The sequence below is a fragment of the Centrocercus urophasianus genome, unplaced genomic scaffold, assembly GCF_019232065.1.
Source record: "Centrocercus urophasianus isolate 14NV4802_14NV808 unplaced genomic scaffold, USGS_Curo_1.0 seq_25, whole genome shotgun sequence".
NCBI lineage: Eukaryota > Metazoa > Chordata > Aves > Galliformes > Phasianidae > Centrocercus > Centrocercus urophasianus.
In genome coordinates, this window is record NW_024884811.1 from 5,835,629 (window position 1) to 5,851,426 (window position 15,798).

General features: G+C 41.5%; 1 protein-coding gene across 2 annotated transcripts in view; it reads right to left on the bottom strand.

The window, feature by feature from the left end:
- The window catches only part of MAST4 (microtubule associated serine/threonine kinase family member 4), a 152,784-nt gene that overhangs the window by 105,628 nt on the left and 31,358 nt on the right, over window positions 1-15,798 (bottom strand). The gene's annotated exons all lie outside the window — the stretch shown is intronic.

Below are 15,798 nucleotides of genomic sequence, written 5' to 3' on the forward strand. Positions count from 1 at the left end.
GCCGCGGCGGCACCAGCCGGCGGGCCGCGGCCCGGGCGACGCGAACAGCGGTCGCGCGGCGATGGGTCTGCGCCCGCGTACGAGAGCGCTCAGGGGAGCACGGGCCTAGCCCGGCGCAAAGCCGGCGCTTCGTCGCTGTTCTTTGCACTGGACAGCGCGCTGGCTGCGAAAGCCCACCCTAGGACGCAGGCTGCCACAAGGCCAGAGAGGCTAACGGCACCATTTCCACTCCAAACAGTGGGTGACCTAAGCGCTCAGGTGCCCTGAGTCATTTCCTCCTCCTCCTCCCAACTTTCTTCCTTTGCCTCCTCCTCCTCCTTGCCCTCGTTCCAGCCCGGCCACACCTCCGCTTCCCCTGCAGCTCTGTGCTCTGCTGCAGGCCCAGCCAGTGCCACAGCCGTGCTGCCTCTGCCCAGACAAGCACGCTCGCTCACATCTGCGCAGCACACGAGAGGGTCTGGAATTACTGCTATGCCTCACTGCCACAGAATTGTAGAGCTTCAAAAGGGCCTCTGGAGATCATCCAGTGCAAAACCCAGCTAAAGCAATTCCCTACAGCAGGTCACACAGGAAGGCATCCAGGTACATCTCGAATACCCCCAGAGGAGACTCCAGAACCATCAAGGGCAGACTGTCCCAGTGCTCCATTCCAAGTAAGTTTTTCCTCGTGTTCATATGGAACTTTCTTTCTGAGTTCCCGTTTGTCCCCACTGCCCCCTGTCCTGTCACTGAGCATCACGAAAAAGAGCACGGTCCCATCCACTTGAATTCCACCTTCAGATACTTATAAGCACTGATACAACCCCTGATCCCCCCTCAATCACTTCCAGGCTGCACAGTCCCAGGTCTCAGCCTTTCACAGAAGGGCCCCTCAGCATCTTTGTGACCCTCCACTGAACTCTCTCCAGGAGTTCCCTGTCCATCCTAAACTGGGGAGCCCAGTACTCCAGATGTGGCCTCAGCAGGGCACAACAGAAGGGAAAGATCACCTTCCTCAACCAGCTGGCCATGCTCTTTTCAATGTACCCCCAGATACCACTGGCCTTCTTGGCCACAACCTGCATAGCTGCACTGGCCTTACACGGCAGGGTTTTGTGAGCAGAGAATCTGTGGCAGTTGGCCTTTGTGAGCAAAGCCCAGCACCACATGGCACATCAGAGCCAGCTCCAGCTGTTCCAAAAGGGACAGCCAGTGGCTGGAATCTGTTTGCAATAGGTAATGCATTACATATTAATCCCCCTTATGCTGAGTCTGTTTTGCTCATGACAGAAAACTGGCAAGTGATCTCCCTGTCCTTATCTCAACCTGTAAGACTTTTTTCACTGTACTTTCTTTCTTTTGAGGAGAATGAGTGCAAGAATGGCCTGACAAGGCTGTGAAACCACTACACCCTTGCAGAGACCATCTGGAGTGGCAAACCAGGCACCACTGAGGATTCCAGCTTTGCATGCCACAGAGCATCCAAATATTAGCCATCATTATAAAAAGTGCCCAGAAATACACACTGCAAAGAAGGTACCAGACCTCTAATCAACCAGCTACAACATGCTTATTTGAGGGATGCAGAGAACATCCTCTCAGGGTAAAGTTTTCTAAGTCACACACAAAAACTTATCATACTCAGAAAATGCATAGAGATACCATTAAAAAAAATCTTCAGTTAATAAATTCGAAGATAAGCACAAGTCAAAGGCAAGAGAGAAAAAAAATGAACAGGTATAAAGTGAGTTCACATAGGCATCTAATAGAACCCTATTAGGATAAATGCCCTGCAGACACATCACTGCAAACAAAGGCAGGCTAGCATGGATCAAACACAATACAGACATCTAACAACCCTCCATAAACGTCTTAATTTTAGCAGAGGTCAGTTACAGATGAGAGGAAGTGAAAACAGTCCAATGGAGGTCTTGGGTCACATTTTCTTGTATAAACTGCCTGATACAAATTACCGCAGAAGCTGGTGTGCAGGGCAACCCCCATCACATTCCCTGAGGTGCTCAGCAGAAGTGCCTCCCTTCCAGTGGCTGCACTTCTCACACCACACATGGACACCGAGGAGATATTCACACCAATGACAGGAAAACTCTCACCCAATTCTTTTCCCTGTATTTGTCCTCACATTGTGTGAAGTTTTAAAGGTTTGTGTGAAGGCACGTGTGCTTGAGAACTCCTTTCCTGCAGAAAATGCTAAGTTCTGCTGAACCTTCCGCTATTTCAGAAGGGGATTCTCAAATCTCTGCATAAGCACTGAGAAACATCTCTTTACACTCAATTACACTCAATTCATCATCTCTCACCCAAGCTTTTGCCTGTAATTTGCATCTGTGTTTAATGATGAAGGTAGGGAATTTCACCTGTTGGATGTAGCAAACAGCACTGACTGAAGAGCAACAACAAAGCCTTCCATCATGTAGGGAAAGCTTCAGCACCCTCATCTCTCTGCAAGCTATCTCCCCACTCTAAGCCTCCCAGTTAAAGGAATAGCTCAGCTTCTTTAACTCAAGACACATCTAGCCAAATGCATCTGTGGGGTGATCCTGGAACATGGAGCTCAAAACCCATTTTATATAGGCCACATAGTACAAGCCTTCTCTAGCAAAGCCACACTAATTCAGCTAATGTTTTCTTTGTGAAACTCTACTATTTTTACAATAATGATTAGAAGGATATGATTTTGAAACATCAACTAGAAGTTTTCAAAAATGAAGCAAGATCATCTATTACATTGTTGGCAAAGATCCGCTTGAAAAAGAATGATTACTGCCTGCAATTGGATGGCATTAATTGTCCACTCCTTCTAGATGTAACCAGACTACTATATCTAAAGCCATTACAGAGATCTGGGTACTGCAATACACGTCATGATCTAACAAACTGTACTTTTCCAGATGCAGAAAGGAACAAAGGAATCAAGGTAAAAGTTTTTGTCCATTTGTGTAGCAACACAGTGTATCATATCAGAATGTTGTCTATGTTCAGTGTTGAACACTGCTCATTTTGGCTTCTAATGGTTTAAATCCTTACTATTCTGTCTGTACACCCTGCATAGGCTTTTCAACAAGCAATAGCTCCCAGAATTACATGACCTGTGAATTCAAGCTTAGGTTCACTTAACTTTTCCATACACAATTAGACACAAGCAGTCCTGCTAACTGGTTAGGCTGTTTCTAACATGAGTTCAAAAGCAAGGAGACCAAGTATTTTTTCTGAAGTAGACACGCAAATATTAAGGGAGGAGTTGTGAAAATCCAGCACAGTTCCACAACAACCTCAGATGAAAGAAAAAGCTCCATAAGGGGAAATAAAGGCCTTATCACACAGGGTACTACATGTAAATGATGGTGAGGACTTCATAATGACATCCTTTCCACAGCGGTGCCTGCAGTCTAAGACTTTCCATGCCACAGAAAGACCAGATTTCAAAGCAAACATCTCAAGGGAGAGAAAGGCTTGCAAACTAATGAAACTGGTCCCACATAGCTGCTGTCTGAAGGACCATCCTCTCTCCACAATTTACTAGCTGAATCAGCTCAGGCAGGGACAGCCAGCACCAGGCCAAGAGGAAAAGAACAAGGAGCAAACAGCTGGGCAGACAAGCAGGGAGAGCAGGACTAGTCCTTTGGCAGCATATATCCATCATGCTGGAGCTTTCTTTCACTCTGCCATCTGACAGGGCTGCCCATCCCTGCAACAATCCAACAGACACAGACTAAACAGCCAGTACGTCAGCAGAGTGTAGTTACTCACCTCTGCCATGTAGAACTGGACAAAAAATTGCATAATGTAGATTACACCATATTCCAAAACATGTGAAAACAAAGCTGCTAGGAATAGATCTGTGGCACAATAAATACGCATTTGACAATTAAATACATTTCTCTGCATCAGAACGTTACTGAAAAGTTTGGCAACTACAAATAAGTCACTGTGAAATTTAAAACACTGAATTCTGTAGTATTAAAATAAGAATCAGCATACAATACAACATGAGAACTTGCAAACACATTATGAATACCATTTGGTTTTCAGCTTCACAGGCCCACCCAAAACAGTAAGCAGCTCAGGCTGCTTGACTACTTAAGAGATGCTTCACTGTGTAACTTGGCTGATAAGTTCTATCACAAAGCACATAGGGGATCAGATTGTAATGCTAGTGATAAGGATCACTAAGCTTTCCGTTACACACTCACGTGAGAATGAAAACATCACCCAAGTCATTACAGGTATCTAATCCACCTTTGAAGAAAATTCATTTCCAAAAAGCAAGCTTACAAAAGGATTCCCTTCTCTAAGAAAGATTCCCATTCAATACATAAGCAAAAAACGAAATAAAATTTCAATGCTTAGTTGAATGTCAACACTTAGCTTCAATGATAAATAGCAATAAAATATTCTCCAGAAACTTTTCAGTTACAATAGTACTGTTTCACTGCCTCAAAACACTCACAAAGATAAGTAGCTTATCTTTAAAACCAAAGTGCAGTACCAACACAAAATCAATATACTGCATATAATATTCCAGTGAAGAAGTTAGATCTAACCTAGCTTCTTCACTCTGATTATTAAGTTAATACACAGTGGAATTTTTCAAAACATGAAAACTGTTCTGGAATCACTGCCCAGAGGCATTACAAACTGCCCAAATCTTATCAGTTTTACGAGATACACACCAAATGAAGTTTACCAGCAACAGTGTAGATAATAAAGTTCCTTCAATACCCAAAACCAGTAAAATCCTAACATCAGCACAGGCCTCATACTGGACTGGAAGAGTAAATTCATAAAACGTGAATGAGGAAAAAGTAGAGGTAACTCTTGCCTTAACACATCTTTTCTACATTTGTTAAAATGCTACTGCATCTTAAAGTAACAAAGAAATGCTTTTCATTCATTCAATCAGTAACTGGAAGATCATCAGATTACAATGAGGGCTGCAGACATGCGGGGAGGAGTTTGTTTTCTTTTAGCTGCTCCCTTTTTTTGCCAGTTAACTATTACACAAAGAGAAACAAAGGAACTGCCTGAGCTGCTCATCAATTATCGCCCTTTTCAAAGTATCTTAGAATATATGAAAGTTCTACAGCACTGAAACGAAGTCACCCCGTAATAGCATTCCTTTAAAAGAACAAACAGGATACTAGCTGCCATTAGTAACAGTATTCAGGTATGGCAGCATGCTTGGCGTCACTAAACACAGCTCTGCCCAAAGTTCTGCTTTACAACAAGATTTCAAGTCTGATTAATAAACATTCAAGTTAAAAATTCACTGAGACATTTGTAAAACATTCAACACATTTCCACATCATGTTTTAACGAGTTAATTAAGTGTAACACAAAAATTTATGTAAGATACAGGAAACACTAAAATTCAGAAAAAACCTGCACGTTAAATGCTTCTTGTAGTTAATTCTGGACTACTTTCTTCACTGATTGCAATTCAGTACTGCTATCAGTGTTTTGGAAAGAAAAAAAAATGTAGTACCCTTTCTAGCAAATGAAAACAAAGAGGTAAACAATGACAGGAACAAGATGGTTTATCATTGGATAAAGCAACCTTGTTTGAGCAACTGACATGCTGTTATTAGCAGACATGAGGTCACACAAAAACCACACAAAAAACTCAGTATAAAGCAGAAATGTGGAGGGCACAGACAACACAAAGAATTCAGGTTCTCTCTCAGATATGCAGTTAAATAGGTGCTCCTGATATGACAGCATATCTAAAAATACACATCCCTCAGGTGCGTAAGCAGGAAAATCTCTCACAGAAGTAAGGAGATCAGGCCTATGGGACTACAGCATAGTCAAAAATAATTTGCTATACACAGTCTGAAAAGCTTGATTTATTCAACTTATCCAAGACTAAAGAAGTACGTTGGTCATACAGTATAGGAATACCCAAGAGGAAGAGATGTGGAGGAAGATACAGGTTGTAGGCATCAAAAACTCCCTCCTACCCAACTCCTCAAGTAGAGGTAAGGTTTCAAGATGCAAGAATTGGATGAAAATAATTTTTTTATTTATTTTGTCCACCCACTTGATGTCCCATCGCTAACCTGTAAGTTAGACACCTTTTTAGCTAAAAAATAAAATCACACTTCAAACATGAGTAAAAAGATAGGTACAAGCATTAGCAGGTACAGTTCCACAGCCTAACCTACACGGGAAATTGAATCTCAGGATCTTAATAGTACATTCATCCTTAAAATGCACTAATTAATAAATATTTATTATTATTCTCAGCTGCAATATTTGAGATCTTGCTCCCTCTAGTGGTTGATTTTGATGTTTATTACCTTTCCCTGCTGTCTTCACACAACTGTCACTGTGGGATGTAGAGCGTAAAAATAAGCTGAAGAACTCACTGAAAGAAGTGTTTTGTGGGTGTGCAACGCCCACAAATCTGCGTAAACTCAGATTTCTGAGTTTACTTAGAAATGTTTATAAACATAAGTAAACATTATTGTTCTAACCAGTTGTAAAGTAACATACAAATTCAGATCAACTTTCTACTGTTCCAGTGTGGTATATATTTTTTAGCACAAACACATTTAGGAAAAGCAATGGTCACAGCATCTCTTCCCATTTCTGAAAGCTTCTAGATAGATATGCACTATTAATTGGAAGTTACATATATTGTGCAGTTATTCACTTGAAACATAGGAATTCATTTCAGGCAGCACTATTTTTAATCCAACATTTTGCTACCTGTAGTGGAAGGAGCCACTTATGCTCTATCAACAAGGCTACCCATTTGTTCTTGTCCAAAAAATTAGCTTTGGAGCTAATTTAGCAAGCAAGCAAACTAGCTGCTTAAGTATGAAAGAGCTATTTCCAACTGTTATCACTAGATTTACATCTATCTTCACAGATAGAGAATGCGTTACTACAGTTCAAAGAGCTACTTTTTGTGGTGAGCAGGTCCAGCAAAGAAAGGAAAACAGAAGACATCAGATAAAATACCACCTTTCTGCAGGTACCGTCGCATTTACATTTTGACTTCATTATCACAACTGCCAGAGGAAAAAATAAAAATGCTGTGTTACAGCCAATACTAAAACATCCTGCTTTGCTTTTAGAGTCTTGCTTGCTAGCACCCAGCAGCATCCTGAAAGGGTCACACTCTATCTTCAAATCAGTTGGTAACCATTTTTGTGGCTGTGGTACCACGAGTATAAATCTGTATGCTAATGTATTCTCTGCTCAGGAGTGGTAATGATGTTTTAGTGTCTTAAGGCATTCACATAAAGAAGTCATAGATTTAAGACATGTAATTCATTGCACTAGCTTAGCTCACTTCACACATTTATATCCTCTCCTCACACATCTTGCCATATTTTACCACACATCCTGTGAAATCAACATCAATACCCTATGTTTAAAGGTGAAATTCTTAATTCCTTAACAAGATGTGAATACAGTCATTTTTCTAAAGCAGTAAGTATTCATCCATTACCATACATTCTACATTAAAGTCTCAGTCAACTAAGCCACATTTTGAGAAAAAAATCTTAATTCAATTGTAGAAAAGATCCATTTTTAATTTTTTTTTTAAACTTAAAAATTATGTTATCAGAAAGCTTTTAAAGTTTAAAAACGAGTAATTCCAGTAAACAAACATTCCAATGCAATCTTTCTCAATCTTTCAAACATGTAATATTAATGTCAGGTTTTACCTTTTAAAATCAAAAAAAATATATTGTTTAAGAACAAAGTTTCAAAGGTATCAACTTTGAAAAAAAAAAAAAAAAAAAAAAGAACTGTTAAATTGTAAAATTTTTTGTATCTTTTTTGTTTTCATAACTTCTAACAACACACAAATTAAAACCCAATGTTTTCAGAGGGAAGAATGGTTTAAAAAATGGAGCATCCTGCTATGTCACTGCAGCACCAGAGCTTGGAGATCCCAAACAACACACTCCTGTAAGGTGAATGCTGCTCCTTATTCAGAGCCATTTTTGTGTGCTCAGCTCCACCGCTGGCCAACCCCACTGCCCTGCTCTGCTTCTAACAACAGACTTAAGGAACTCTGTATGTAAAAGTCAGATGAACTAGGGAAAGAAATCCAGCACAGTTCACATTTGATAGCATTCAACCCTGATGTGTTTGGAACAGTTGCTGTCACGAGCTGTAACTTCTCTCATTTTTAAAATATCTTTTGGGGGTGGGGTTAATGGCAGTCAGCACTGTGAAGCATTCATGCCTGTCAACTGAAGCCTAAGTAGTCTGAAGCCAGTGATACTGAAATTGAAAGCAGCTATTCAGTACAAATGCTGTCTTTAGTGAGACAAAACTTCATCAGGTTTGATACTTACACACTGAATGCCCTGAACTAATTAGACAATCAGCACAAGATAGATGATCAATTACAGGTCCCTGTCAGAGCAAAGAAATTAAGCATGACTGGCTATTCTGCCTATTTCAGGTGTTTCAGACAGACCAGTTATTTCCAAATCCTGATTTAAATCAAAGTGAATAAAAATAAGGTGCTAAGAATTCAGAGCTTTGTAGTATGGCAACACAAAGCAGTTGCACTTCTGAAGCTTATCCCCACACTCCTATGGCTTCCTGCTACAGATGATGTACATGATGGATCTGCTGTCACTAGAATGGTTGCGAGATGGAGCGCCGCATGCAGTGCAAGCCAACAAAATGGAAATCCGGTATTCAGAAAGTTAAAAGGGTAAATGTTGTGCTTAGTGGACTGCCTATACACACCACTCTAGGTATTACAGTGCTGTGTGCGCACTGCTTGGAAGTTGATAATGTCTTCACATCTTTTTGCTCTTACTCAATGGGCTAAGTAACAAATAGTAATTACATTTCAGCACACACTCCACAGTTTAAATCTAAATAGAACAAAATAGTTCAGTTATAAGGGACATACAAAGATCACCTACTCCAACTGTCTGGTCACATCAGGGCTAACAAAAAGCTAATACGGATTACTGAGGACACTGACCAAACCACTTGAACACAGACACAGAGGGCATCAACCACCTCTCTAGGAAACCTGTTTCAGTGCCTGACCACCCTTCACATCAGAAGTGTTTCCTGATTCCCAGCCTGATCCACCCCTGCTGATTCCCATGCTGCCATTCCCACTCTGCCATCAGTTCCCAGCAGCAGAACACCTCTCTCTGTCTCCCCTCCTCAGGGAGCTGCAGGGAGCACTGAGGTCATCTCTTGGTCCCTGCTTCTCTGGGCTGGGCAATCCTAGTCCCTTCAGCCCCATATCAGCTGTCTTCCTGCCTTGCCGCACCAGCTGTGCTGTCCTCCTCCAGACACTTTCAAGGACTTTAACATCCTTTCCACATTGTGGATACCAAAGCTGCACACATTGTTCAAGGTGAGGTCACACCAAGGCTAAACACAGTGGGAGAATCATCTGTTTTGAGCAAGTGGCTGTGCTGTGCTAATGCAATGTGCTAATGCAAACCCCAAGATATGGTTTGCCCCTGGGCTCCAGGGCACACTACTGGCTTGTGCTGAGCTGCAGGCACAAGCACCCTTTATGTTAGCAGGGGTGCTGAGCTACTCCCCGGCCACTCATTTCCCATTTGTGCCTGTATCCAGCATTGCTCCACCTCAGGTGCAGCACTCCACATTTTCCTTTTTTTGTTGCTGATTGTCTAGTGCTCTCACCTATCCAGATCCCTCTACAAGGTCTCTCATTCTTCCAAGGAGTCAAAAGCATCACCTCATTTAGTGTCTTCAGCTTGCTGAGGGCGCACTGCAGCTGCAGACCAGGACAAGCCCTAGAACTGAGCCTGGGGAACACCAGAGGTGACCTGCTGCCAGTCAGATGATGCCCAGCTACAACAGCCCTGTAAGCTCTACCACTGAATACCCACACAATCCTGACTACATCCAAATGAGAAATACTCAGACCTTTCCCAGCTCCCTGACTCAAAGAATCTGACCAGCTGAAATGATTGCTGGCATATCTCAATAGCTTGTACTCTGTGTTGTTTTCTAAGCTAACTAACTAGCTTGTTTCCCAGATGGTGCAGCAGCTGGATAAATCCAATTGCATTAGCAGGACTACTGCTGACAGAAAAAGAGCATCACAAAAAAAGTAGGTAGAATTAACTATATGTAAAAGAAGGCACAGCATACGAACCAAGCACCTAGAACAACAACAGAGGATAACGTGATTTTAGTTATTTATGCCTGTCAAAGTGTGAGAGAAAACCCACAAGTGAAGGACAAAATACAAAAACAATCCTATGGCTAAGGTGCCTCAGGATCTAAGATCCAGTGTTATGTAGTCATTTAATATCTGTGTTTCAGTTCTCCATCTGCAAAGCAGAGATAATAATGCCTTCTTCATGTGGCTTCTCCATATTGCAGCGAAGACATTTCCAGAAATATGTGCATGAAATGTACAGGTATTGAAAAAAAGGAGAGCACTGGAGTAGACAACAGCAGGGAGGCGGGCTCACCACAGCGCACACTGAGAGCTACTGAATTATTTCTACATCTCCCTCTTACAAGCAAAGACAGTACAAACATTAGCTGAATGGAACTCAGGTAAGTTAAGAAACAGCCTTAAATATCTGTTCTCTGCATATCAGCAAGAATTAAAAGTAGACATGGCAAATCACAAACTTTGCACCTTCTTGGTGCAAAGACAGGCATATTTTACACATTTTATCTTAGCTCTTGAGGATTGAGAGGGCACATCAACGCTGTGTAACACACAAAATGTAGTCAGCAGCTCGATCACTACCAACACCCTGTCAAAAACATGTAAAACAAGGACTGCAGAATCAGCACAATCTGTGCTAGCTTTTTATACTTCCAGCATCCCGGAAAATTCTATCATTCATAGTGGGAGTGAGGGAATTAACTCCTCAGCATTCAAATAACAGTTCAAATCACTAACAGTCATGTTTTTACTGAAAGCAGACAATCTGATTATTCCATCCATGCAACTGCAGAGAGTGTTTATGGGAAAATCAATATCCCGATACAAAAGAAACTTAAAACATTTATCACTGCAAATATACATTCCTCATATGCTATCAATGAGAAAAGAAAAAAAAAAGGCCAAACTCAAAGGTAACATATCATAGCTTAAGGTTCAGGCAGCCCCTCTTCTGACTGTCTCCAGACATGCTTGGACATGAATTACCATTAATTTAAATGAGCTTGAACCTCATACATAAAACTATGTTGCTCTTAAACAAGTATACACTTCCCGCTCTATATTTGATTATTTACAGCAAGAGGAATGGAGGACTGGTCAAAAACAAATAAATTCTGCAACAACAAATAAATAATTCTGCAAAAACAAATAAATTCTAAAGGAAGAAGTCATGCTTAATCTCAATGAAGGAATTATCCCAACATATTCCACTCTATCTTCACAAGCACCATTAGCCACATGACTAACTTTAGTCAAAAATTCTGCCATCTGCCACAACAACTAATACCATATTTATCCCCAGCTCAACAAATGCATACCGCGTTCTCCATTCTGCTTTTCTTCAACACCATTGTTCATGCAATTGTACATATGTACAAAGAAGAACTTCACCAGTGGCAGACAAAGCTCTGAGAGCCTGGTAAAGATGACACAGCACAGAGGTCAAGGAGGAACAGCAAACCTGAATGCTTACTGAAAGAGGCTGGCTCTCTATGCCAGCACCTTAACATCCCCTCATCTCAGGCACTACAGCAATTTTTACAGACACTTCCAGGTTTAATCAGCCTGGAAAGTCACAGAGCATTCACCACCTTCCCAAACCCAACCACACACTTTACCATTTATGTCCCAGCAGAAATACAGCAGTCTTAAACCATGAACTCCTAAAATATGACAAAACCGTTGCTGCAGTACTTTGGAATCCCACAGACATTTTTCAGTTGAGTGAAAATTTTAGGCCCAGTTTTGGTCACTGCTCACTTCTCTGTCAAATTGCAAATTTGTGTCCCCGGCCAAGAAACATGTTATTCCTTCTCCAAGACGCCCTGATGGAGCAATCCCTCTCACAACCCTTCAAGGTATGCACGTTGCAGCTGTAAACCACACTATTCCTACATAACTCTGAGGTGCTAAACTCCCATCAGCTTTGCCCTGTTAAAGTATCACTGTGCTAGAACTTAAAACTGCAAACCACCTAATCTCTTACAGCCCAAGGGTTACTTTGCCAGTCTCTCTTAGCAGCACACCCCGAAGAACAGAAAAAGCAGGTTCTATTGCTGCATGCTTTTTCTCTACAGCAGCAGGCTTCTCACTGCTAGAAAAGAACTCTGCAAGCCTAGCTCATATCCTCCCACAGTCTCTAAAGCTAATAGACAGTCTGCTTCAGAGTACACTGTGGGTATAAGCACCTGACTGCTGCGGCATAAGCCCAGAAACTCACACTGATCGAAGGCAGACATCACAACATACACCCATTATAACACTGTATGACGTTAATACTGACAATGTTGTCACACAAACAGAACAGTTACCACATTAATGACAAACATAGAGCTGTGTGAAAGCTAGATTTAGGAGACAGACACATTCAAGCTGGTGTCAGTCCAACACTATGCAGCTCAACACCATCTACTTCCCAACACTATGCTTGAGCCCAGAATCAGCTCCCAAAAGCCTCTAAAAAACCAGTGTCCCAGCAACAGATGGAATCGCATCCTTAGAGTGCTCAGGCTCTGGAACCATGCTGCAATTTTACTAGAGGCCAGCTACAACTCCTCTAAGCAGAGAACAAGAGTCTCCAGGAGGGCTCACCAGCTTGTGCCCAGTCATTCCATGACTGTCCTTCCACTCTATCACAGAGAGGAACTGCTCCCTTGTTTAAAGCCAAATAACTACAGATCAGGAGCATAGGAAATCTCTGCCCGAACCACCAATACCTTGTAGATCAAGATGACAAACCTGCTAAAACTGGCACCAGAGAAAGGGCTGTTGAGTCCAGAATACAGCACATTAGTGATCTTCTTCAGTTTTCTGCCAGGCACTATCTCTATGAACCTATATATTTACTTCCCTTTTGAAATGGTAACAAAAACAAAGGGAGCAACGAGATACCTGAAGAACAAATGGACTTAGAGTGTTTGTACTTAACAGGAGTATTGCCTGGGTTATTTTTTATTTTTTTCCAGTATTCTATAAATCTATTATGCTTCTTGCATTCCTGTATTCCAAAATGTTCTGTTCATTTGTGAAGTCTGACTAGAATTCACATTTGTGAAACCATCACTTCAACAGTATTCAAGAATAAACTAATACCAAAGAAAAACACTTTCCCTAAGGGATCATCAATATTTACTGCAAAGTAATTTGGCTCACAAAGTAGTGAAAACAAGTCGTGTTGTGTAAGGGCAGAAAAAGAAAGCCTACCAAAAAGCATACTTCAGGGATAGCAGTCTTTCTGAAACGCCTCCTTCTGCATTACTACAGTTATAGCCTTGAGTCTGAAAGCATTTCTTAAGCTTCAAGGCAGAGAAGCAACTCCTTGCAGCTCATAGAACTGTGGTCTGCTGGAATTGTGTAATACAGAAGGCTGATGCCTGCAGTGTTGGTTTCAGTTCTGTGACTATTTTTATCAAGGTGCGATAAAATGATGCAGATGCTACACAATGCTGCAGTGTTGGCACAGAGCATGGACAAGAATTTCCAACTCAAGAATGTAGCCGAAGGATTGTTTCTCTGGCAACTTGTACAAGAATTAGTTGAAATAAATCACTGTGCTGCAGGGAGTCTGCAAGATTTCTGAAATGGTGTAACAGAAGTGGAAATATCTAAAGAAATACCTCTCCTGGAAGAAGCAAACTACTGATACACCTACCAGTTCAAACTTAAAAAGCAAAAAAAAAAAAAAAAAGAAAAAAAAGGGATAACAAGCAGGATTACTTAGTATTTTTCTCCATATTTCCCAGAACAGGAAATATAAGCAACAGCCTCACTTTGGACAATAAAAAGACCTTGAATTAAGGATCAAATCCTTTCCCATTACCTCAGATGAAACCAAGATGAAATCATACTATACAAGTCTGACTATGCATAGGTTGAGGCAACTGATCATCACAATCATTAATATAATATATATGTCACACTCCAATAGGCAAAGCCACAAGGTTAACCAGTTAACAAGGTTAACACACTCCACAGTGACTAATGACTGTAACTTGACAAGCTGTTTTCCACCAGTCCTGGTCAACTGGGAGGTCCCAGATGACTGTAGACATGTCAACATGATATCATTTGTAAGCAGGATGGGAAGGAGGATCCAGGATCCACAGGCCTGTCAGCCTGTCCTTTATATACTGGGGAAGGTTATGGAGAAGATGATCTTGAGTATGATCATAAAGCACATGCTGGGATAACCACGTGATCAGGCTATTCAGCACAGATTCATCAAAGGCAAGAACAACCTCAACAACCTGACGACCTTCTATAACCAGGTGATCCACCTCGTGGATGAGGGAAAGGCTGTGGATGCAGTCTACCTAAACTTTCCAAAGCCTTTCACCAGGTAATGACTGAGTCCAGAGAGTGGTGATGAACGGAATTAAATCCATCTGGCTACCAGTCTCTAGTGGTGTTTCCCAGAGGTAAGTACTGGGGCCATCCCTGTTTAAAATCTTCACTGATGATGTGTATGAGAGGACTGAGCACACGCTCAGTAAGTCTGCAGACGACATTAAGCTGGAAATGCTGAAGGGTAGGTAGGCCTTACAGAGGGATCTAGGTAGGATAGATTGGGGTTTGAGAACCATCATCACCAGTATGATGTTCAACAAGATCAAGTGCCAGGCCCTACGCTTTGGTCACAACAATTCTAAGCAGTGCTACAGGCTTAGGGCAGAATGGCTAGAAAACTGTAGGGTAGAAAAGGATCTGAGAGTGCTAGTCAACAAACAGCTGAACATGAGCCAGTGAGTGAGTCCAGCTGGCCAAGAAGGCCACTCCTTCTGATACAAACCAGGATCCTGTTGTAATCAGGACTAGCGAAGTGGCTGTCCCTTCTGTTCTCAGCCCTGGTAAGACTGCACCTTGAGTATTGTACGCACCAAGGCCACAGCGCACATCCAAAAAATGGTAATGAAGCTGTGAAGAGTCTGGAGCACATGTCTTATGAGGAGTGGCTGAGGGAACCGGGATTGTTCGCCCTGGAGGAGGCTCAAGAAAGACCATACTGCTCTCTGTTTGACTAGATCATACCAGAGGTCTTTCGCAACAGTTACGATTCCAGCAGGTAACTTGCATGTACTTGAAAACTTGTCATATGACTGTTAGGAAGACACATTTCCAAGCGTATTTCAAGACCTTCTGCTATACAATGTAGATTTGTTATCCAAATTTTAATAATCTTGAGATCTTGGAGAGATGTTGTAACACGATGGGTTATATAGGATTATACTCACCTAATTTTCCCTCAGTCTCCAGAGTTCAATTCCCCCCTTTCCACCAACTTTTGATTTATGTGCAGCATATAGCATTTTTCGTAAGTACTGCAAACTTTAATGTATTTTTTTAAAACTTGAAAACCTTAAAAACCCCATTTCCTACAAAACACCACTTTCCACTTCTTATTTTTATTTTACTCCTTCAAACAAGACCCAGGGTAAGTGCTCAGTCAGACTAGATCTTTATTACATTGTTTTTAACAGTTAAGAGAAAGCTGAATCTGGCTCAAAGGTAAACAAAATTAATGGCCATAAACACTTTAAGCTTTAAAATTGTGAATTCTTTCATTCTCTGCTTTAGAAAGGAATAAAGTTGCTCAAGACATTTTCATTCAGGTCATTACTATGACTACGCAGTCTTAGAAAATTTTA